Source organism: Vulpes vulpes, chromosome 8, assembly GCF_048418805.1.
Source record: "Vulpes vulpes isolate BD-2025 chromosome 8, VulVul3, whole genome shotgun sequence".
In the NCBI taxonomy this organism is placed as follows: Eukaryota; Metazoa; Chordata; class Mammalia; order Carnivora; family Canidae; genus Vulpes; species Vulpes vulpes.
Genome location: NC_132787.1, coordinates 21,262,125 through 21,285,670, shown reverse-complemented (window position 1 = coordinate 21,285,670; position 23,546 = coordinate 21,262,125). Strand labels below are relative to the sequence as shown.

The 23,546-nt window shown below is 38.3% G+C and overlaps 1 protein-coding gene across 1 annotated transcript in view; it reads right to left on the bottom strand.

Annotated features, from left to right (window-relative positions):
* Positions 1–23,546, bottom strand: part of LMNTD1 (lamin tail domain containing 1) — a 449,003-nt gene that overhangs the window by 173,689 nt on the left and 251,768 nt on the right. The window lies entirely within an intron of this gene.

The following is a 23,546-nucleotide window of genomic DNA, read 5'->3' as shown; positions in this document are numbered from 1 at the left end:
ATAGCAGAAGGATAAAAAGAAGAATATCTGGGCTTGACCCTAGTCAGTTATAAGTTAGCTGTTAGCTTTGTCTAAGAGATGGAATGATATGGCTACTATATGGAATGAGGTTTCTTCACTTTCATCTGGAGGAGAGAGTTGAAGAAAGGAAACTGGTGGGTTTGCGGAGGGCCTGGAAGTGCTTTGTGGAAAAGGATGCCACCAAGTATGGAAATTAATAGTTTACTTCAAGGAGTACCATAAGAACTAACCAAAGAGTTTTTAAAGAATAGAGGTAGTTGGATGTGGATGGTAAGAGTTAAGAAGAGTGAGAAGAAAAAAGAAAAAGCAGAAAAGGTAAGAAGTTTACATTTTGAAGTTTTTCTTAAACTCCCTGGCCTCTTACCTTCCTACTTCTCTATCTCAGGTCTAACCTTCCAAATAACACTGCCCCTAGGAAGCGTCTATTCCTAGCCTGAATGAAATATCTTCATCTGGGTCCTTAGACTCACAGTGTCCATCTCTCATCACAAAGGTCTGCAATGACCCAAATTTGCTTATCTGTCTATCCGGTAGTCCCTGAGCCTCATGAGTTCAGTACCACATACCCATTTTGCTGCCTACTGTGGTCTTAGAACCTAGAGCAATGCCTAGTGCATACTGAGTGTTCAAAAGTATGTTGAATGAATAAATTGCAGGGGGAGGGAGCAGGAGTCATAGGAGAGAGAATAGCCTGATGAGAGAGGAGCAGATTCATGGGATGGGCAAGGTCCATAGGTAGAGAATTGATGCAGTTTGGGAATTTAAAGAAGCACCACAGAGTGTGAGAGAGTGGCAAAGACAGGACTTGAAGGGCAACTGGGATTGATCACTAAGAGCCCTCAAACCATGTGAAAGAGATTAGAATTAATGCTGAGGATAGTGTGGATACATTGACAGGAGTTGGGAAGTAATGTGATTAAATTTGTCTGTTTAGAAAGAGGAAGTTTGCTGCAGCTTGGAAAACTGATTGGAGAGGGGCCAGCATGGAGGCAAGGAGCTCATTTAGAAGACAGTTGCAGATATCTATGGGAGATATCATCCTGGGTTGAGCCATGTAGTGCAGAAGGGATAGAAAAAGTGGATGAATTTATGAACTAGTTCAAAAGCAAAGTTGATAGAGTTTTGATATTGATTGGAGAATAAGGAATAAAAAAGAAGTTAAAATCGATAGCTATATTTTAACATTGATAGTTTGAGCAAATAGATACTGAATGGTACCATTCACTAAGATAAGCAAATAAGAGAGTATTTTTGTGCTTTTGTAAAATAGCTTTGGGCAAGTTAAAGTCAAAGTGCCTCTGCAATATTGAAGAGGACACATCTGGAGGCAGTTTAATATGCACATCTCGAGAGCTCAGGTGAATAACAGAGCTGGAGACACAAAAGTGGTGATCATGGGCAGAGGTGGTAACTAAAGCCAGGGAAATTGGGATGCCTGCGTGGCTCAGTGATTGAGCATCTGTCTTCTGCTCAGGGCACTATCCTAGGGTAAGGCTCCATCCCAGGAGTCTCACATCAGGCTCCCCATGGGGAGCCTGCTTCTCCCTTCTGCTATGTCTCTGCCTCTCTCTGTGTGTCTCTCATCAATAGATAAATATTTTTAAAAACCTTAAAAAAATAAAGCCAGAGAAGTTGATGAGATTGCTCAGAGAAGTACGTAGAGGGAGAAGACATGAAGATTTGGAACTCTGAAGAATGAACACTTTTTTTTAAGGGCAGAAAAAGAACCCTAAAAAGAGTAGCACAACAAAGCAGTCTCAGAGATAGGTATCACAGAAGCAGAAAGAATTCATTTCAAGTAGAATGAGTGGTCTAAATATCAAAGTCTATAAGAAGTTGGGTTAACAACTGAGACAATGTCAATTAAATTTAACACCAATGCAGTAATTCATTACTCTTATATAAGAATAGCTACAGGGGATCCCTGGGTGGCGCAGTGGTTTGGCGCCTGCCTTTGGCCCAGGGCGCGATCCTGGAGACCCGGGATCGAATCCCACATCGGGCTCCCGGTGCATGGAGCCTGCTTCTCCCTCTGCCTGTGTCTCTGCCTCTCTCTTTATCTCTCTGTGACTATCATAAATAAATAAAAATTTAAAAAAAAAAGAATAGCTACAATAAAAGTTTTGGAACAGAAGCCAGATTACACTGGGTTGAAAAGTGAATGGGAGATAACAGTGTGAATACAATGAGTATGAGCAAATATTTCAAGAAGTTTGACTATAAAGGGGCAAGTACTCTCATAGTTTTCAAAGCCCTTAATGATCCAGTCACTATGGGAAGAGATAATTGGCAATTTGTTGTGGCCCAAGAAAGAACAAAAAGCAAAATAGACCCCCAAGAGCTATGGATAAAACCTTGGAGGGGGTGGTTTCAGAAGGCAGAAAAAAGTGAGTTTGCTGGGAAAGTTCCATTTTAAACTCTGATATGATGAATGGTATTTTGCTGAGTTGAAAATACACAAAAGCAATTAGAGAGAGGAATGGAATTGACTGAGGTGCTCTGGCTGAGATGAACATTTTAGGAGTTCTATGCAGTAGTGGCATCTATGACAGTCCACAGGTATAAGACTTCCAGGGGAAAAATGTGAATGAGAGAAACAGACAACCAAGGACAGTATGTCACAGTAATCCACTGATATTTGTCACCTAGGAAATAGGTACTCTCCCTAATTGGACAACTGGATAAGGACAGTCAAAATATCATTTTTATCTAGACTTTTAAAAGTTTACCAAATTATCATGAGAATAGACACATTTAAACTTTTGATTATTAAAGACAAGTTTATGCCTCCATCCACAGGCTATATGTTGCACAATACTCTTGACTTTACAACTTGAAATTCATTCAGTGAAATTTATTCAGATACCTTTAGTATTTTCTGTATTACATAATTTCTATAAACAATATATTTCCCACTATAAACTACTATTTATAAGTATGTAGTAAAATTGTGAGAGATACAAATGTAGAGTTCAGGCTCTCTCTGAATGGATACTGAATGGTGTCATGCGTTTGGGCAATAGCCAGAATGTGGGTGACTGACAAGAGTGCTGTATTAGGAGGTGGAACCTGAAAAGGTGAGTGGAAGTCAGACCATTACATGTCTTCAATGTTCTGCTAAGTACTTTTAGTTTCATTCTGCAGGCAAGAGAAAATCACTGAATTATTGTGGGAAGAGGAGAGAGGCTTAGATCTGAGTTTTAGAAGGAATTCTGCTAATTACTTGGCTCTTAAAACGTTTTTGTTGGCTGAATGGAGAAATTAGACTAAAGATGGGGGTTAGGTCGAAGGAAAGGTGCTATTACTGTTTGGAAGATAATGAGAGATAAGGTGGAAGTTCTCTCATTCAGTAAAATCAGGGACCAAATTTGGTCAGTCATTTGCAAAACTTATCAAATCAGAGAACAACAACAAAACAAGATGTTTACCTTGGATATTTATAGTTTAACTTAAGACACATATGAGTACATTTATCCTGCAATTATATACGAGAATGTTAAGATCCCTTCTTTGAGTACGGTTTGCTAATTGGAGTTTTGTATTCTTTTTCTTGCATGAACCACACCCGTGTTTCTGTTTCTTTAAATTGCAGCAAAAGGGCAATTGGAATGTAGAATCTTAAAGAAGTTTCCATGAGAGTTTTCCCCAATCATTTTTGGTTCACCTTCTCCATACTTATATGGATTATAAAATTTTCAGCCACTTATTCTCGTCTTGTCTTTCCAACAAATTCAGCTTAGTTTTCATAGAAAGAGCTCTCTTCCACACTCATATCTCCTTAGTTTAAACAGTATTTCATTAAATATTGTAACACAATAAAAAGTACAATTGAACTGTCTGGCTTAAGAACAAAATACAACTCTTTTTTGGTAAACACGCAACTAAATTGATGGAACCAGGAATATTCAGTGTTCCAGGCAATCTCTTACTAGTTTCCAGTGATGAGTGTGTAAGAGAATTGAAGGATGTTATTAATGACATGATCTGACTAATTGGGGATTGGCTAGCTGTGATGATCTGAGCTGGGCTACAGCAGTGGAGATAGAGGAGAACAAACAGAAAAGGCATCAAGACATTGGTTACCTTTGGAAATAAACAGGCTTGAGTTCATATACTGACTTTATCACTGATCTCTAAACATCCAAGTTTCTGTTTTATTACAAGTAAAATAAGAATGAGGCAGAACATAGTGAAAGATTGGGAAAATGCACCTAATGTACTTAGCATGTGCCTGACAAAAGTAAATAATTAATATGATATTAAGTCAATAGAATTTGATGTTGAATTCAGGAAAGTAAAGAGTCAAAGATGACTCCTTGTTGTCTTTCTTGGCTGAATAAAAGATAATAATACCACTAACTGAAATGGAAACACAAGAGGAGAAGTAGGTTTGGCAGATAAAATAATAGTGTTAGTTTTGGATGTACTGAGTTTCCTGGTGTGATATTCATATTGAGGTGATGAGAAGGCAGTTGGAAATGTTATTCTGACTTTCAGTGAGAGATCTTGATTAGTGATCTCAACTCAAAGTCATCTACACAGAATGATACATGAAGCCATGAAATGGATAGGTTTGGGCATAAAGGGAATAAGGACATGGCAGGTTGGTTGGCTGGGGAAATACACAATCAGACATGAGGCAAAATCCAAGATACAAGAGGAACCACCTGGGGTAGTTAGGCAATAGTGGCATGTTCAGGAGACATAGATATAGGTTTAGATAATTAGATGACTTCCATCTGTATCTTGCGCATTGTCTTGGCCCAGCCTCCCAAGCCTCAGACAACTTTTTCACTCCAGAAGCATCTTAAAGCTCTCCCAATAGCACTGAAGAGTAGGTGGCTATGAAACATAGTAGTTTCATAGTAGTTTTTGAAAGGGAACATATATTTCATAATAGTTTTTGAAAGGTAAGCAAGACTGAGAGGAATTTTTTTTCTAATAGTTAGGGTTAGGGCTCAAGAGAAGACTTGAACACGTTTCCAGGTGAAGGGAAGAGAACCAGTAGAAAGAGAATTTTTTTTTAAATTAGAAATCAAAAATGGTTCACTCTGAATATGAGATTGTAGGTGATTTTTATATTCATTTTAGTTCCCTTCTGTATTTTACAAATTGTCTGCGTTGGGAATATAAATAATGGACTTGGAAAAAATATTTTCTCTTACATCAAATTGGGGTTAGTCTATGAAACAATGTTCCAGGAGCATCTGATTGGCTCAGTCAGTGGGTTAAACATCTGCCTTCAGCTCAGGTCATGATCCCAGGGTCCTGGGATTGAGCCTCCACATCAGGCTTTCTGCTCAGCTGGGAGTCTGCTTCTCCCTCTCCCTCTGCCCCTCCCCTGCTCCTGCTCTCCCTCTCTCTCTCTCTCTCTCAAATAAATAAATAAATAAATAAATAAATAAATAAATAAAATATTTTTTTAAAATGTTCCAGAAAAAGTAGAATGAGGTAATAGAGACACTCCTCCCATTGAGAAAAGAAATAAAAGAGAATGACTTAAGATTCAGAGACATTTTGAAGTGGAGGTGAGAGAACTTGAGGGAAATCACATTGTTTGGCCTCTATATTTTTAAGTAAATTAAGAGGCAAGGTAGTTTGCTGAAACCAAGGAAGAAATATAGGCCTAGAATACAGAAATAAAATGTTTTTAAAATTCAATATGAGGAACAGAAAAGGATTTACCTTGAAATTGGTAAAAAAAAATCATTGCAAAGAGCTGGAGGCCCAGCTGAAGTTGGATAATATGTATGTATAGTGTAGCCAGTTACTGAGTTATCTTCTATGGCAACACTTACCCATCTATATAGCCCCTGCAGTTAGAATTCGCCAGGCAGATGTCAGGGAGTCAGCAGGTGAGGAAATCTAAGGTAGCCCTCATGCCCACTCCCATGAAACCTGCTCTTTTCTTATGTTCTCTGTCTCAGGCAATGATGCCACCAGCACTTCTGTTGCTAATTACAGGAACCTTTGAATCATCCTAGGTCCCTCTTTCTCTTTCACAAACCCCACCTAAACAATCACTAAACTCTGCCTACTTCTTCTAACCCTTCTCCCACCTTTACCGTCACCATGCTCGTCCACACTACTCTCATACTCTAGCCCTGACTATTGCCTTGGCCTCTTAACTGCTCCCTCATATCTGTTTCTGCCTCACTCAATTCCATTCTTTGCACTTTGTCTTTTATTTAAAAAAAAAAAATCAAGTGTTGTTTCACTCTTTTAAGACCCTTAAAAGGCTTCACACTGCTTTTAGGATAAGGACCAAAATTCTCAACATGGCCCACCAGGCTCTTATGCTCCGGCCCCTGTGACATCTCCAGACTCACCTGGCATAGTCCCTCTCCTTGCTCTCTATTCCATGGCTGTATAAGCCTTCCCTCTGCTCAAAAATATGGAGATGAAAAGTGACCAATAGAAGCAGAGATGGAGGGTGTGGACAGATGCTATGGACTTCAGAGAAAAGGAAAATAATAAGATAAAACATAAATTAGACTGAGCATTGACCCAGAAGGGTTGAATAATTTAAACCAGCAAGAAAAGAGGTGAAATTTACATCTTGTCTAGCTTTCCCAGTGCTTAGGGGCTCATGAGGAAGCTCAGTTCTATTTTAAGGAATAAAAAGTAAGATCCTTCACAGAGCACCAGACCCTGTACAACAACAGTTTCTGGGACACTTTCCCTGGGTGCCCTACAGCATCTCACCCTCAGCAGCTCCCTCCTCAGTCTCTACTCCTGTGCATCTCCATAAGCCACACCTGTGCCAGAGCCAAGCTATCTATCCTGGCTCCTCTCATACCTGGTCCTACTGACATGGCCTCTCAGGCCTTCTGAGCCAGAGGCTCAGCTTATTCTTCCCCCAGTCTCGTTCCCTTATCCAGTCTCTTCTCCCATCTACCCTCAGCTCAGATACTAGGTTAGTCTTTCTGGATCATCAACACCATCACAGTACTCTCAGGTTGAAAAAGAAAAAAAAAAAATAAGTAGTGGAATGTAGGGAAAAAATGCTGAGATTGTTTACTAAACTTGATACAAGGAGCAGGGAGGAATAAAGGAATGGCCTGTGTTTCAAAGGATTATGATTCAAGTGGATTATCAGAGGAAGGCCAAATTTAAGTCATTTGTATCCTTAGTTTTCCAATAATTGAATTAGAAAATATGATAAGTCAAATATTTCTCTATATAGCTGTGAAATGGCTGGGCATTGAAGACAATACATATTAGTACAAAAAGCAGACCCTTTTTCTTAAATGAGCACAAATTTCTGTAAAGCTTAGATTAACTTCCATACAAAAATTCCACAAAAATTTTCAGGTCTTTGTTTCATGATAACAAGGTAACACTTAGGATGGTCATTGGGAAAAAAATGCCTTGGAAATTGGTTGAAACTCAGCAATGACTCAAGTGAGATCACCGGATGATATGTACAATTGATGTTCTCTCATTTCCTGACTCGGCAGGTGACTCAGCCCTTGTTCAGCAGGGCCATGGAGACAAGTCATTGCTTGTGGCCTCAAAAGCATATTACACAAAATTAGGTGCTCATAGTCCTCTTTTCTAGTGGATAGAGGACACAAAAGAACCGTATCTCAAACAGCATATTTGTTTAGGAAAGAGTCTTATTTCTAGGGATTATGGGAAGGGAGTCTCTTTCAACTGCTTAATGTAAATACCAAAGCACTTTTCAAAATGTTATGAGAGCATCAAATAACGGCTGTTATTTGACAAGTGAACAGTGGTTTTCTTTTTTTCCCCAAGATTTTATTTATTTATTCATGAGAGACACAGAGAGAGAGAGAGAGAGGCAGAGACATAGGCAGAGGGAGAAGCAGGCTCCCTGTGGGGAGCCTACCACAAGACTTGATCCCAGGACCCCAGGATCACGACCCAAGCCAAAGGCAGACGTTCAACCACTGAGACACCCAGGTGCCCCTAAACAGTGGTTTTCAACTAGCTTCACAAATTATAGCCCCGAATCTGGCAAGCAAAGACATTCAGGAAATGCTAAAGCCTCAAGCTTTACATGTCATTTGTCTATATAGAAGATTGATATCCCATCGTGAGCCTAAACTTGGTTCAAACATTCTGGATGTGTACTGAATGATATCCTGAAGCACTTTTGGAGGACTCAAAATCTTGATTAAGAAACACATTTTCAGTTAGAAGAAATAACTCTTAGTGCAGTCTTCTATTTAGCCTCATGGATCACAACAGGATGAGAGAGGGAGAGAGATGGGAGCTTGATTTGGCTCCTAAGATAGCATGACCCAGAGGGTTCACATCTCCCTTCATTTCAGACCTTCATTCAGCTTTAGTGCTACAAAAAAGTTTAATGGTATCACCCAGTGTGAGATATAGGATCAGGAGCCACACCTGGCAGGAGGGGATTTGTTAGGACCTTCACTGTGGACTGTGAGAAATACTTGTTGTGGAGGGTAAAGGCTAAGACAATTCACAAATTTCAGGCTTGGCCAACTGATAGTGATAATGGCACTTCCTGATATAGAGAATAAAGGAGAAACATGATGAGCGGGTCAGTTTTAGGCATGTTAATTTTGAGATGCTTAAGAAATTTCTTAGGGAAGGTGTTAATAAGGCAATTAGAGCTTTAGAGAGTGTTGGGTAGAGCTATAAATTTAGTGTCATAAGTTTAGAGATGTCAGTTGAAGTAATGAGGAGATGGTTCAGAGAAAGTATGTGAAGAGAGCAAAAAAAGACTGCAAAACTCTAGGATTATCCATACTGAAAGGAGTAGTAAAAAGTGAGCTCACAGGATCCCTGTGTGGCGCAGCGGTTTAGCGCCTGCCTTTGGCCCAGGGCGCAATCCTGGAGACCCAGGATGGAATCCCACGTCGGGCTCCTGGTGCATGGAGCCTGCTTCTCCCTCTGCCTATGTCTCTGCCTCTCTCTCTCTCTCACTGTGTGCCTATCATAAATAAATAAAATTAAAAAAAAAAAAAGTAAGCTCACTGGGAAATGTTTGAGTAACAGAGTAAGTTTAGACGGCACAAGGAGATCTGAAGGAAGTTGCTACCCAAAGAAATTACACTTAGAACTAAATCTGCAGTTGTTTTCAGAAAAGTAGGGATCCCTGGGTGGCGCAGCGGTTTGGCGCCTGCCTTTGGCCCAGAGCGTGATCCTGGAGACCCGGGATCGAATCCCACGTCAGGCTCCCGGCATGGAGCCTGCTTCTCCCTCTGCCTGTGTCTCTGCCTCTCTCTCTCTCTCTCTGTGACTATCATAAATAAATAAAAAATTAAAAAAATATATATATCTCTTAAAAAAAAAGAAAAGTATATTATTTTTTGTTTCCAGGTCTTCCTTTTCAGAGGAACTAGTAACCTCAGAGTATTAAATCTGAAACTGGATTTTCAAATAAAGGAAATATTTTTAAGGACTTTAAGGATGTAAATCAGCAAGTAGTTGAGCCAGGGAACAATAAACAGTCATTAGCTGAAACATGGCAATGTAAATCCTAGAAACTTTTATTTCTTTTTAAAAATTGATAGTCTAGTAAGACACTAATAGCATAAAGAGTCACATTAATTGGTGCTTATAAAGTGACTAATCTCTTTATTTCCTCTCTAGTCATTTGAAACATTCTATAAGATGCCCTTGTTAAAAAGAAAAAGTATTTTAAAAGAAACTTTACAAGAGCTCTCATTTTGCAAGGTTTTAGAGTGTGGTGGCATGATTTTCAGCATCGTAAGTCAACAACAGCCAACTTTAAATCAGACATTTTTATGTAGGTTCAAAAGATATGCAGGACCGTGAACTCTAACACTGAAATTTCAGAAAGTAACTCTTCCATTTTTTAACTAGAAAATAAACAGATTGCTAGCTTCTTTGTAAAAAGGTCCTACATGATAAAAAATGAGGATAACCGCTTTGCCAAGTCCTTCTATTTTTTTCCTTCCTTAGGAAGAAATGAACCACTTAACATCTGCCCTTACATAAGATGGCATGGAGCTCTATGCCCCAGTCCCACATTCTCCATGTCCTGTCCCATGAGGAATCCCATCCACAGCAAGCATCTGTTCTCCAGAAGAGCTCAGGTGGGATGTTAAAGAGGATGATGAATGCAAACACATTACTTATGGGTCTTCCCTATACATTTCTCATGGTACTGAGAAGTTAGAAGATGACCATGACTTCAAAGTTGGTTTCTCTACTTATTGATTCCCAGAACTCCGAAGTCCTCAGGAACTGAACAAACAATTGCTGAAACTAGCAATTAGTAGGCCCCATTTCCTCTTTGTCTATCCTTGGCTGGTTCTAATGATCTTCCATCTATATGTTCAGTCTTGCTCTTTTTGGACCGGAAGTATTTACAAGCCTTGGGCCCTTGATCTCTTCACAGTCAGGAAAGTTTAATATGAAATGTCCTGGAGGGAAATCTGTTGGCTTGTACTATGCTAGTAAGCATCCTGCTGCCTGCCATACATTAGGGTGTGAAGCCCTGTTACTGGCCCATATATTGCCTTTACTTCTCTATGATGTTCCCAGGGGTCTCCTGTACTTGCCTTGACTTTGAGAACTGGCCTCCTTTGTCCTTGCTGGCTCTACCACACTTGAAGCTTTGCCTTGATTCTAATTCAGAGGCCACGTCTCTGCTATTCTTATATAGGCCAACTGGATAGAGCCTGTCAATCTCTATGAACTCACATCATGGACTTCCATGGCTGACCACTTACTAGAGGCCATTACAACCCTAAAACTTGGTGCTTTCTGCCTCCCAGGTGGATCTGTCCTGCTACCCTGGAATTGGTACAGGTCTCCTTGGGCCAGGCCTACATTACTAAGGGGGACAATAGCAGATTAATTACACTGCTCTCTGCTCTAATTTGCTAAGAATAAAAACTTGATGTATCCCTGACAGATTCCAAATTATGCCATTAACATCTAATATACAAGAATGCTTCATTCTACATCAAAACTATGTCATTAATTATCTGTTTAATGAACCTCCTTGATAAAGTAAACACATTTCTAAAAGATTTTATTTATTTATTTATTTATTCATTCATTCATCAGAGACATGGAGAGAGAGAGAGAGAGAGAGAGAGAGAAAGGTAGAGACACAGGCAGAGGGAGAAGCAGGCTCCATGCAGGAAGCCTGATGTGGGACTCGATCTGGGACTCTGGGATCACACCCTGAGTCAAAGGCAGGTGCCCAACCACTGAGCAACCGAGGCATCCCCAGTAAATAAAATTTTTTAATGTGTTTAGATCACATGGATGTGGTACCTGAGTATTAGTAACAACCTTTGCAAATAATTTTTTTTTAAGTAAACTAACCTGGTCCACAGGTTTATCCATGACTCTCCCAATTTTAGAGTGAAAATCCTACAAACAGATGTTTGCTTACCCTAGGAAAATTAGTTAGTCTCTCTTGTTGGCCTTGATCTGTATGCAGAATGAGAAAGGACCCAGCAATAACTATATATAAAATTATAATGTGATGATTCTCTTTTAAATTGCAGCCTCTGGGGCACCTTGAGCACTTCAAATCACATTGTGATCCTGGGGTCCTGGTATGGAGTACCGCATCAGGCTTCCTGCAGGGAGACTGATTCTCTCTCTGCCTATGTCTCTGCCTCTCTCTGTGTATTTCTCATGAATAAATAAATAAAACCTTTTTAAAAAAATAAAATAAGTTGCAGTCTCTTCATGTCCATTCAATATACTGTAACTACACAGTGCTTCCAGCTAAATGGGTCCTTTCCACTTAGACCACTTTTCTTTCCAAGGGACCTTTTTCATTCCCTATGTGACACATTCTGTTCCAAAGATCATCATTAACACTGCCCTCTTGATTTCAGAAGATCATCTTGACCCAGACAATGACCCTGGCTCTATGGGAAGTCTTTTATCCAAGCCTAGCAGTTGTCCCTGTTTTCTTATTGTTTTGACTGATGCATTGCAGAGTCCCATTTTCTCTATCCTACAGCAAGTGTTTTAAGTCTTTAAACCAGGAAAGGAGCAGAGACTCAAATGCTAGTGTAACCCAAATAAACAGTCCTTTTTGTTCCTTATTCTGCAGTACTTCTCATAGTCTTAATTTGCTACACACTATATACTGTCAATCCCCAAAGGAATCAAGGGTGTTCACTGTTGCCTACACATACTTGATAATGGATATCTTCAGAGAAATAACATTATTAATACCTTGTGGATATGATGTCAGGCTGTATAAAGTTTGAGAAATGCTAGTATAAGAGTTTTCCTTTGCAGGACGCAGACTTGCATGCCAGACTTTGGTGCCAGAAAGCTCTGGGTTCAAATCTTAGCTCCAGTGCTTTTTAGTTGGATGATTTATTTACCTATCTGTAAATCTTTTATTTAATTATATTTCCATATTGTTATTATTTTTTTAAAAAGAAAGCATGTAAGAAAGGAGAGAGTTTTAAAAGTAATTTTTGTTTCCTCTTGTATATGCCTGGTATCTACCTGCTGGGACTATTGTAGGGATTTACAGGCTTACATATGAAAAGAAACTATCATTCTACCTTAAAAACTTGTGTGGTTGGAACATGAACATCTCATTCCAATGACTATACCTATACCTCATGAGATATTAATAAATCAAAGCTAGAACTAAGAACAGAAAGCCAATGTGCTATGATTTAAGCAGAGAGTACATGTACAACATCATTATCTACCATTTCAGGATTTCTTTCCTTTGAGACTTAACATTTTTATCATGTTAAATTGTTATCAAATGACCCCTTAGTGACATTGTTCAAAAGATAATGACATTGAGAAAAAGTAAATGGATAGAGTAAGAAGAGAACCAATGTGTATTTTTTGTTCTTCTTTGAGATCCATACAGCATACTAGCTAGTAAAGTCTCCTTTTAGGGACAGTGGTGCAAAAGGTCATAAAGAAGGCATTAAAGATACAGTTCCAGACCCTTCATACTCAACAAGGGTCAATATGGGATGAGAGGTTTAGAGCCCCAATTGTTAAATTCTTGAGCTAATTGTTCTTTTTGGGGAAAAACTTTCAAATCTCCACTGTCTTATTTCACAGACCAGATGTGTTCCAGAAAAGCTGACCTTCATTCAAGCTTATTAAGCATATTCCCATGGGCTCCCATTACGAAAACAGAGATACATTTCCATCTAGGCCTGTACATAGTCTATCATTATATAGTAGTGAAAAGGATCCCAAATTTTGTCTGCTATGCAATGCAAGGAATGGGAACTTTTCCCCTTATGAGACTTCAGTTTATTCTTAAAAATGGAGATAGTGATGAGGAGGAGGAGGAGGAAGAAGAGGAGGATAATGTCTTTCCTCAGGGTGATTGCCAGGAACAAATTAAACAAGTTAAGTGGAAAAACTCTATTAAACTCCTACCACTCCAAGGATAGGAATTGTGTTTGTCTTGCTCATCATGGTATTTCTAGGATGATCTCGGTGTTTGGTGTGTGGGTGGCAGCCAGTCTATCCATGTTAAAAGGGTAAATTCGTACTTTATAAACTCAAAATCTCTGAACAAATTCTTGTTTGATTTTTGTTCATTTCTTTATGTATCTTAAGAGTGTTTTATAACAGTGTTCTAGGACCTTTAGATTTTATTGCATCTACTGTTAACTCCATTTAATGTAAGAAAGAACTTTTTCAGATCAAAATAACAAGTAGGAATAATGTCATCTCTTTATATTAAGCAGTTCTGCCCAAAAAAGAACCATTAGTATAGTTAAACTGTCCACAAATAACATTATTAGCATTTATCGAATGCTTACTGTTTTATGTGCTTACATGTAATAACCAATGAAATCCTTATAATTGCCCATGGGACAGCTATTTTTATAACAGCCACTAAATAGGTGAGAAAATTGAGTTACAGAAAGGTTAAGTAACTTCCCAAAGATTACAGAACCAGAATTCAAACCAGGTCAAGTGGCTCCACAGCCCTTACCCATAACCATCACACCTTGTTGCCTTTCTTAGTTCTTAATATTGTCTTTATTTTTCACTAGAGAAAACTTCATCATAAACTAGCACTGGTCTGAAGTCTAGAGAACCAATGATTTACTTTACTTGAGGATTCTTTTTGTTCGAACTATCCTTTCCTCTGAAACTCCACACCCCAGGAATTTCATCTACAACTTGGGATAAAAATGATAACCAGTTCTGGTCAGAAGATGATAATGTAAAAAAAAGAAAATATAAAACAGAGGCAGGCTTCCATTGGTAAAAAGAAGAAAATCAGAAGAAAAGGGAATAATACCTATGCTAATAGAGGGGACAATGTATCAGGAGCCATGAGCAAAATTAAAAGGGAGTTAAGTCAGTAGCCTCATGTACTAGTTGCTAAATTGTGGTGGAAAACCTGAAAAATGTACACCTATCCAATGGGCAACCTGGCAAGTGTTACCTTATTTAATCCACAAGACTGAAAAGAGCCAAGAGCATGAGTGGAATTGCACCAAACAGAGAAGAGGGTTTAAATGAAACTGAACTATACATACTTGGGGCCTCTCTTCAGTTTTATGAACAAATCAGTGCATAGGTAAGCCATCGTGTGGTCTATGCACTCTTGGGTAAACTTGGTTAGAAGCAATGAGGATTTCAGGAACAAGCATTTTCCCTTTGCTAGCTGCGTCCATGCCAGGCTCTGCCGGTGAGAAAGAGGCTGACTGTGAGGCTGAAGGGAGATGTGGGTACTTCCTTTGTTTCTTCCATACATCCTGGCTGCTTCCTATTCCTTTGGGCAGCTCCCCAGCACTTTTTTTTTCATCTGCAGTAGGTATTCCAGTGGCAATTGGTTGCAGCTTTCAGATTTGTTCCTCTTCACCTTCCCAGGAACAGCTTTAACAATCCCTTTCAGAATTACCAGCCAGTTAGTGCTCCCTCCTTAGAGGTCTGGCTCAATAGGGCAGGGACCCTTCCTCGTAGCTTTTAAATTTAGATACTTCCAACTTCTTGTTTTTGTTTCCACCATGTAGGACTGGGGGCTGTTTCCTACAGTTACCTCTAGGTTCCCTTTTGCCTTGTCAGTTCTCCAATCACCATTTGGTCAATCTCTTTGTTAAAATGGTATGGTTTCTGATTTATTGGCTGGACCTTGGTAGAACAATATCCATACTCATGTGTTTTTTGGCACTTATTATATTATTTATTTCCTTCACCTGACACTTTGCATTTGCAGATTTGCATTGTTGTAGAGGGTTTTTGTTTGTTTTCTGTATGGGTTCTGACTTACCATTTAGACAAAAATTTCTGGAAGCACAGAAAAAAAACTTACAATATTCAGATTCAGAAAGATATAGATTTAAGATCTGGTTTTTCCATTTCACAAAATAAATCATTTTGAGCAACTTATTTAACATCTCCATATGTCACTTTCTCATCTATAAAATGGTGATAATAATGACTGCTTCATATTGATGTTGAGAGGATTTAACTACTAAAATATATATAAAGCACCTTAATAAAGGTACTCAATATGTAAAGGTGCTCAGCAAATGGCCTCTCAGTTTATAGGTGTCTATGCATGATTGCCTAAGATACTGACTTGTGCACAGTAGGCACTCAACATATATTTGGTGGTAATGATGATGATTTAGGGTTTTTGTATTTATGACTCTGTATCATGCCATTGGACATTGGCTTATACATAGAAGCTCTCAATGAATATTTGTGGGTGATGACAAATGTAAGATTAGACTATCTGATTAATAACCCATAACACATTATAATCCATCTCTTGTATATATTTACTAAAAAATTGATTGCTGCTCTGTCTGCAAAGAATTTCAGAATGTGCTATTTGGCTGAAGGGCGGTCTTACCTCTATGAAACACCACATATGGACCATGTACTAGTACAATGTGTTTGACACAAATGGTCTGTCATCTGTTCAAGTACCCCTGCTGTGAGGAAAGAAATGAAACTCTTTCCAGATGATGTTCCTTGGGGAGAAAAAAAGCAACTTTCATTACTAACTCTTACTATGGAAATGGCAAACATGCACCACCAATAGTTCCCAGGAACACGGAACAGCCCTGAGGACAGTCTAAGTGTTTTGGTAATAGAACAGCAGAATGTGAATTCCTGTAGCTCCTCTGATTGCCCTTGAAGAGTCTGAAAGCAGAGTTGCATGTTTAATCATTGGGAAGGAATAATACAGATCACAGTGCCTGGGGAGGGAGCACCATGAAAGTCCAGCAGGCTCTGCTGAACACTCCATAGTGTTAAATGTTTTGTTGCCCTGCAGCTTGCTTGCCTTAGATAAGGTCCATCCCACACTAAAAGTATAAGCAATTAGAATCCTCTAAGGGTTTCAGGGAGCTTTCTTAGCTGTTTCAGCTAGTCTTTAGAATATACCTATATTGAGCAACATCAACAACAAATATCTAGAATATTTACACTTATATTTCTATGCACTAAGCTTATTAAGAAATTGGACAACAAGGACCTCCTGGTTGTTACTGAAGGAAAGGCATTCTGTCAAAATGGGCTAGTTCAGAGAAGTGACATTCAATTGTGATATCTGAAAATAAGTCATAACTCTGGAGTTTAACTTTGCTGGTATTAAAATGCTGCCCTGGGATCCCTGGGTGGCGCAGCGGTTTGGCGCCTGCCTTTGGCCCGGGGCGCGATCCTGGAGACCCGGGATCGAATCCCACATCAGGCTCCCGGTGCATGGAGCTTGCTTCTCCCTCTGCCTATGTCTCTGCCTCTCTCTCTCTCTCTCTGTGACTATCATAAATAAATAAATTTAAAAAAAAAATTAAAAAAAAAATGCTGCCCTCCTCACCGGCCTGGTCAATCAAAGGTGTGTGTCTTAAATATAGTAGTTCTTAAGCATTAGTGCATGTAAGAATCACCTGGAAGGCTTGGGAAATCACAAATCGATAGGCCCCACTCTCACATTAGAGCCTGAATGGAATTCCCAAGTGTATTAGTCAGCAGGTTCCAAAGAAACAGAACCAACAGGATTGACTGATTGATTTAAAGAAACTAACTCATGTGGTTATGGAGGCTAGGAAGTCCCAAGAGCTGCAGTCAGTAAGCTGGAAACTCAAGTTTCAGTCTCAGTCTGAAGGCTTAAGAACTAAGAAAGCTAATGGTATAAATTCTAGTCTGAAGGCTGGCAGGCTTGAGACTCAAGAAGAACCATTTTTTTAGGGCAAGTCCAAAGGCAAGAAACAAGATGGTATATCCCATCTCATGCAGACAGACAGGAATTCCCCCTGACTCAGCATTTTTCTTCTATTCAGGTCTTCCATTGATTAGATGAGGTTCACCCACATTAGGGGGGCAATCTGCGTTACTCAGTCTACCAATTCAAATGTTAATCTCATCCAGAAACGTCCTCACAGACATAGCAGAATGTTTGACTAAAGGTCTAGGTACCCCAGGGCCCAGCAAAGTTAATACATGAAATTAACCATCACACCAAGCAATGCTGCTGCTGCTGCTAGTCCAGAGTCCACACTCCAGTAACCAGAATTTCTAGAGAAGAAATTGGGTCAGGAGTAGAAACTCATTACTTGCTTTATCTGTATCACAGCCTGGTACCTAGGCAGGTACTTTAATAAAAAATGTATTGAGTGAGTAAATAAAGTAATTGAAGAAGGGAAGGGATTGAAGAAGGGAGAGTACTGTGCTAAAAACTTTGTAGTATTATCTCAATTGATTCATACAATAACTACCTTATTCCCATTTTACAGATGAAGAAAATGATTTGATGCTTTGAGGAAGTGGTTGAGCTGGAATGGTATCTAGGTTCTCCCTAGTTCTAAAACCTTCCTTCTTACTGTATACTGACTGCACCACAAACATTTATAGAACATCAAATATGGGCAATTCTCCATGCTAGGGAAAACCTTAAGGCATTTATCATCTAGTGAGAGCCAATATTTTATTTTTTAAAAAGCCAAACACCTAAAGAAATTTGGAATAGAAGATCGGTCAAAATGTTACTGGAATGTAACATTAAGGATTAAAGGAGTAGGTATAGTGGTTTTAAGAGTGTAGATTTCAAGATCAAACTATATGGGTTTGCATCCCATTTCCAATAATCAAAAACTGTATTACTTGGCCATGTTACATAATCTCCTGCTGCAGCTTCCCCATCCATAAATATTCACCTCATAAGGGTGTTTACAACCTCTGGGTTGGATTACATTCTCACAGGATTAAGTAAATTACCATATGTAAAACATTTACATAGTGCTATTCACAGGGCAATCAATATATGAGTATTATTATCATTATTACTATTATTATTACATCCTCAGTGCCCAGCCCAATGCCTGACATGTGAAAGATAACCTGTATATAACTTATGAAGAATACTAAGAACCCATACTCTCTACAGGTTATAGCAGTTATGTATACAGCAGGTATATTTTGCTATATAATTGACCTTCTGGAAGCTCACTCAGTCTTTGGATGGTTTCTTCCTTTCCTAAGGCACCAAAATCAATAACATGTTATTAATACTTCTCAAAGTGCCTGCTTATTACTGGCTCAGTGATATTATATTAATATGGCTTTGATGTGCTACAGTATTAAACACAGAGTCAGAAAATGAGAAAAGAACCCTGAAATTTGCCTGAAATGTCTGTTTTCAGTTCTTAAAGCTGAAGATGCTCTTAAAACCTTAAGAGTTTTAAAAAAAATTAACCAGGAAGAACTTTTGAATTTGCCTTTAATTAATACCCTATGTATATGAATTGCAGGCAACGACCTCTTGTTTTGCTTTTCAGATCAACTGAATAAAAATCACTTGATAACTCAAAACTGCACTCATACTTTTGTTAAAAAGGGGCACATTGCCAAAAAAAACTCATAGCAGAGCATATGAGAGCTGAGATTTGTTCTCTGACATTTAAAAGTATACCTGAGCTCTTTAGCACACGGATACTGAATATTCAACAATGGTCTGAGATTTCCAGTGCTGCTGCCTGTTTTGGCTCTTTAATTCCTAGGATATGCCAGGGTTGCACATTAGCATTTAAATGGACAGCCAAGTCCTGCAGAAACCTAAAATATATGTCACACTAACTGGCTTCAACTCCTTCAGGGGTGTGGAGTTTCTTTGCCTCTTCTGATGTTTCAACATCTCTTTCAACTTTTGCCTTTGTGGATTTGGGATGATCAGTTATCTGCAAGATTTATAACCAACAGCTTTGATGTTAGACAGATGTATGGTGTCAACATTCTGCAATTCAAGAAAACTCTCCTTTTCCTTCAGGATGTAATGTTGTTTTTCTGTCTGCTGACTGCTCACTTTAATATAATAAAGCAAACTTCAGGTCCCTGAGTTTCTCTCAGGAAAATTTTAAATTAGCCCTCATTCCAAGTTGGAACTTAATGTGGTATAATGTCCCTAAGCTTCACTAAACCATCAGACTACATCAGAAAGGGCTCAATTCTCCATACATCTAAGATCGATAGCTACATATGTCTCAGCAGTAAAAACACAAGTACTAATTACTGGAGTACTTTTATTTGGATGTGATTACTTGCCTACTGAAACTCAGACTAAATATACAACTTAAGTCACAGGTTTCTCAAAAAGCCATCATTGAATCTATCTTTTGACCTTGAGAAAGGGATAAAGGTTAAGTCTTATCAATATTCCTAGATAACCTTATCTAGTGAGCTTCCCTTAGGGCCACTGCAAGAAGCACCTCACTAATGATCACTTTCATGACATTACCTAGAGCAGTGCTGTCCCATATAGTAGGCACTTGTTATATCTGGCTACCTAAGTTAATTTAAACTCCAGTTCCTCGATTGTACTGTTCACATCTCAGGTACTCAGTAGCCACATGAGGCTATTGAATTGGATAGTGTTAGATATGGAATATTTCCATCCTTTCAGAAAATTCTATTGGACAGCACTGATGCAGAATCTTAGGATTTAAGGGACCTTAGAAAGGTCAACTAACTGAGACTGAGGAATCCCTGATATCTAGGACCTTCAGTGTTAAAATTATGACATTCCCTAGAAAACTCAGAGCCTAAAAGGTCATCCAGTCCAACCACACACCTAATGTAGATATTCCTTCTGTAGCATTCTTAACTTTGGACATTTCTGAGCCTGCTGGCTCAGTGATGTTATATATTAACTGGGGTGGCTGAAGCAGGCAGTAACTGGAGAATTATAGTAGAAGATTAAACTAAAACAATAAATGGGTACTAATTTTCACCAAGAGGTAGAAAGTACACAGAAGCAAGCAGACTATTAAGGCAAACACAACAAAATGGTCCCACCCACTGAAAGGGAACACATTTCATAAGCAGCCTATGAGACAGGTAATGAGACTAGCATCAAAGGCACACAAATCTTAGAAACCTCTGGTGAGTCAGGGTCCTTTGTCATACAGGCAGGGTTCTATCGAATTACCTTTTTCCCAAAAGGAATAAATAAACTGCAGTCATTGAATTCAAGAACTGAAAGAAGCCTTGGGGATATTCCAAGATTCCACAGTAATGGAGAAAGTCCATATTGCTTTTTCTAAGGGCAAAAGCACAGATTAGTCTCAATTCCTGTAAAGAAAATTAATGACATTTTAATTGAGTATTAAATTTTTATTATTTCTCCATGCTTTTTGTTGAATGCTGTTAAAAATATTTTACTTTATATCATTTTATATTTGAAGTTGCTTCCTATTGAGAAAATTATCAACAAATATTGAATAGGAAGATGGTTTAATGTTATCAGATAGCAGATGGAAGCAGAATTAGTCTTATTTTGCTTTGGCTTCTACAATCAGAAGAATGACCACTTAATGAAAAGAGTATAACATCATTGCAAGGGGGAACTGAAACCCAATTTAGGCAAGGAAATGGAAAGAGAACATCGAGGGCTCCTTAAATATGGTGAAAACTCAGGCTCTAGACAAAAAAGACCTGTAGGTTCAAAAATGTTTCCACAATTGTGTGATTTTGGGTAAGTTATTTTACCTCTCCAATCCTCAGAAAAGTCAATCTATAAAACAGGGATTATAACAAACTATCTCATAAGGCTAGATAATATTTATAAAGTGCTGAGAACAGTCTTACCTGCTTTGCTCAATAAATGCTATTAATTACTATTTAATTATCATTAAATTACAAAACTGATTTCAAGTGTCCACATCTAGATGAATTATATACCAGGGTAATGAGTAACTTGCAGAAATATTTGTTGAATGATGAACACCCAAATTACAACAAGTCCAGCACCCACAGCTTAGGACTATTGCCTTAATCAGTAACATAAAATATCTGCACTCAGACACTTGCCAAAATAATGTTTCACGAATGTCAGTCATTTGATGTGATGAGCATCTGTATTAATTTCCTATTTCTGCTGTGATAATTTATCATAGGCTTAAAACAAGAGTAATTTACTCTTACAGCTCTAGAGGTCAGAAGTCTAAACAAGTCTTTCAAATGGATTTAAAAATCAGGTTCTTGGCAGGAGTGGTTCCTTCCTGGAGCTTCAGAGGAGAATTTGCTCCTTGTATTTTTCAGTTTCTAGAGGCCCCCCATGTTCCTTGACCCATGGCCCCTTCCTCACATTACTAAAGCCTCTTGCTTCCTTGTCATATCTCCCATTCCTGTCTTTGACCCTCCTGTCTCCCTCTTAAGAAATCTTGTGTTTACATCATTGGGCCCTCTGAGATAATCCAAGATAATGCCATCTCAATATCCTTAGTTTAGTCACATTTGCAAAATCCCTGTCACCATATATGTGAACATTTATAGATTCTGGGATTAGTATGCTTTGGGGGGGCATTATCTAGCCTCCTACATTCTCCTCACCATTTCATGTTTTCCATGTTTGCTTACTAGTATACTATTACTTAATATTTGTCTTAAATTGTTTTATTGACTTAATTTTATCTGTGAACTCTTGATATCAATGGGCTAGTTATATATTTATTATTAAAATATATAAAATGATATTATTAAAAGTTTTGCTTATTTTCTAACATCTTTTGGCTATGAATGATATTATATGACACACTGTAGGAAACATTGATTATAAATTCTGCTCTAAATTTACATCCTTCAAAGATTGGGGGACCTTTCTACAATATTAGATAATTAGGAAAGTCTAGCCTAGTCTAATGAGCAGGCTTCTTATCTTCTATTCTGAATTCTTTGAGGTTTTTCCCAGTATTATTTTAAATACTTGAAGGCATGGTTTTTAACTCATATTGTTTAAGCTAAGCAGAAATTCCTTGACCAAGTTACAGCTTAATGTTAAGTTCTCTACTGTCAAGGAAGGTAAATACAAGAATCATCTCCTGGAACTGCATTTCTGATCCTTTGCAAATCCACAATTGGAGATATGACCCATAATGGTAGTGAGCGTTTGTACAGTTAAACAAGTAATAAATTCCTCTTTGAGTTTAGTTCCTGGAAGAAAGATGGTATTAAATTTATTGGATTTCCTTTGTCATAAAAAGGAAACAAGGGAAAAAATAATAGCCTAATGTGTTTCTGTTTTTGTCTGAGGTGCTAAACATAGTCAGATTCAAGGTACAGATGAAATCAGCTCAACTCTGAGACATTGGCAGCAAGATTCCTTTGCTTCCCATTTGTGAAGTATATTGTTTTAAGGCCTAGTTGTTTTACTTTATATTGTGTCCAGTCTTGTTTGACATAATAATATACAAGTCCTATTGTGACAGGAATTATAATTAGGTGGATTTGAATGTTTCATAAAAAATAAATTCCTGAATCCTGAACTATATTTCATATTTTAAGAAAGTAATTCTGTTGGGGCATGAGAATGTAACCACAGAGAACCTGATCTAGTCCCAGCTGCCATATTCCCAAATCCATCCCCCTGTTTGCACTAAGGCTATGCTTCCCATGGGCTCCTCCCAGAAAAGGACTGAGCATGGCAAGGCTACTAAAATGGGTCCATTCTTGGGAGATTCAGAATCTCTTTGACAGCCAGTTTTGGTTTGAGAACTCTGTGAGTCTTGCTGAAATTTCCTTAGGTTGCATAGTAATCTAGGATCCTTCCATCTGATTTTCCTTCCCTTTTCTTATTCACTGTCCTTGCATTGTCGTCAGAAGAATGTGCCTTCTCTGACTCCCATCCTTTTTTCTCTCACAGGCTTTTCCTTAATTAAATTTATATGTATTTAATCCGGGTGTGGCATCAACCTGTGGAAAGATCTAGATTAAGAAGTATTGTAACTTTCTGATGCTTAAAATAATCAGAATACCTTAAATTTTGATTTTATTTGAAGGTAGACAAGCATCTACTTTATACAGTGACTGTGCCAAGTTGTTTGGTTGTGTATTTGTATATCTAAAAAGACAGGACATAATACAAAGCTTTGTTCTGGGCATATTGAAACTTGGGGATGTATCTACCTCTTGGAGTATTTTGATGCAGCTTCCATGTGGAATGAACAACTTAGGATCTATATCAGTGTAGCATAGTTGAACTGTTAGGCCATCAAAAGACTGTTGATAGAATGATGAATGATGAAAAAGACTTCAGTAGCTATTACAGTGTTTCGTAATGAGATATAGTAGAGAGAAAAAGAGTT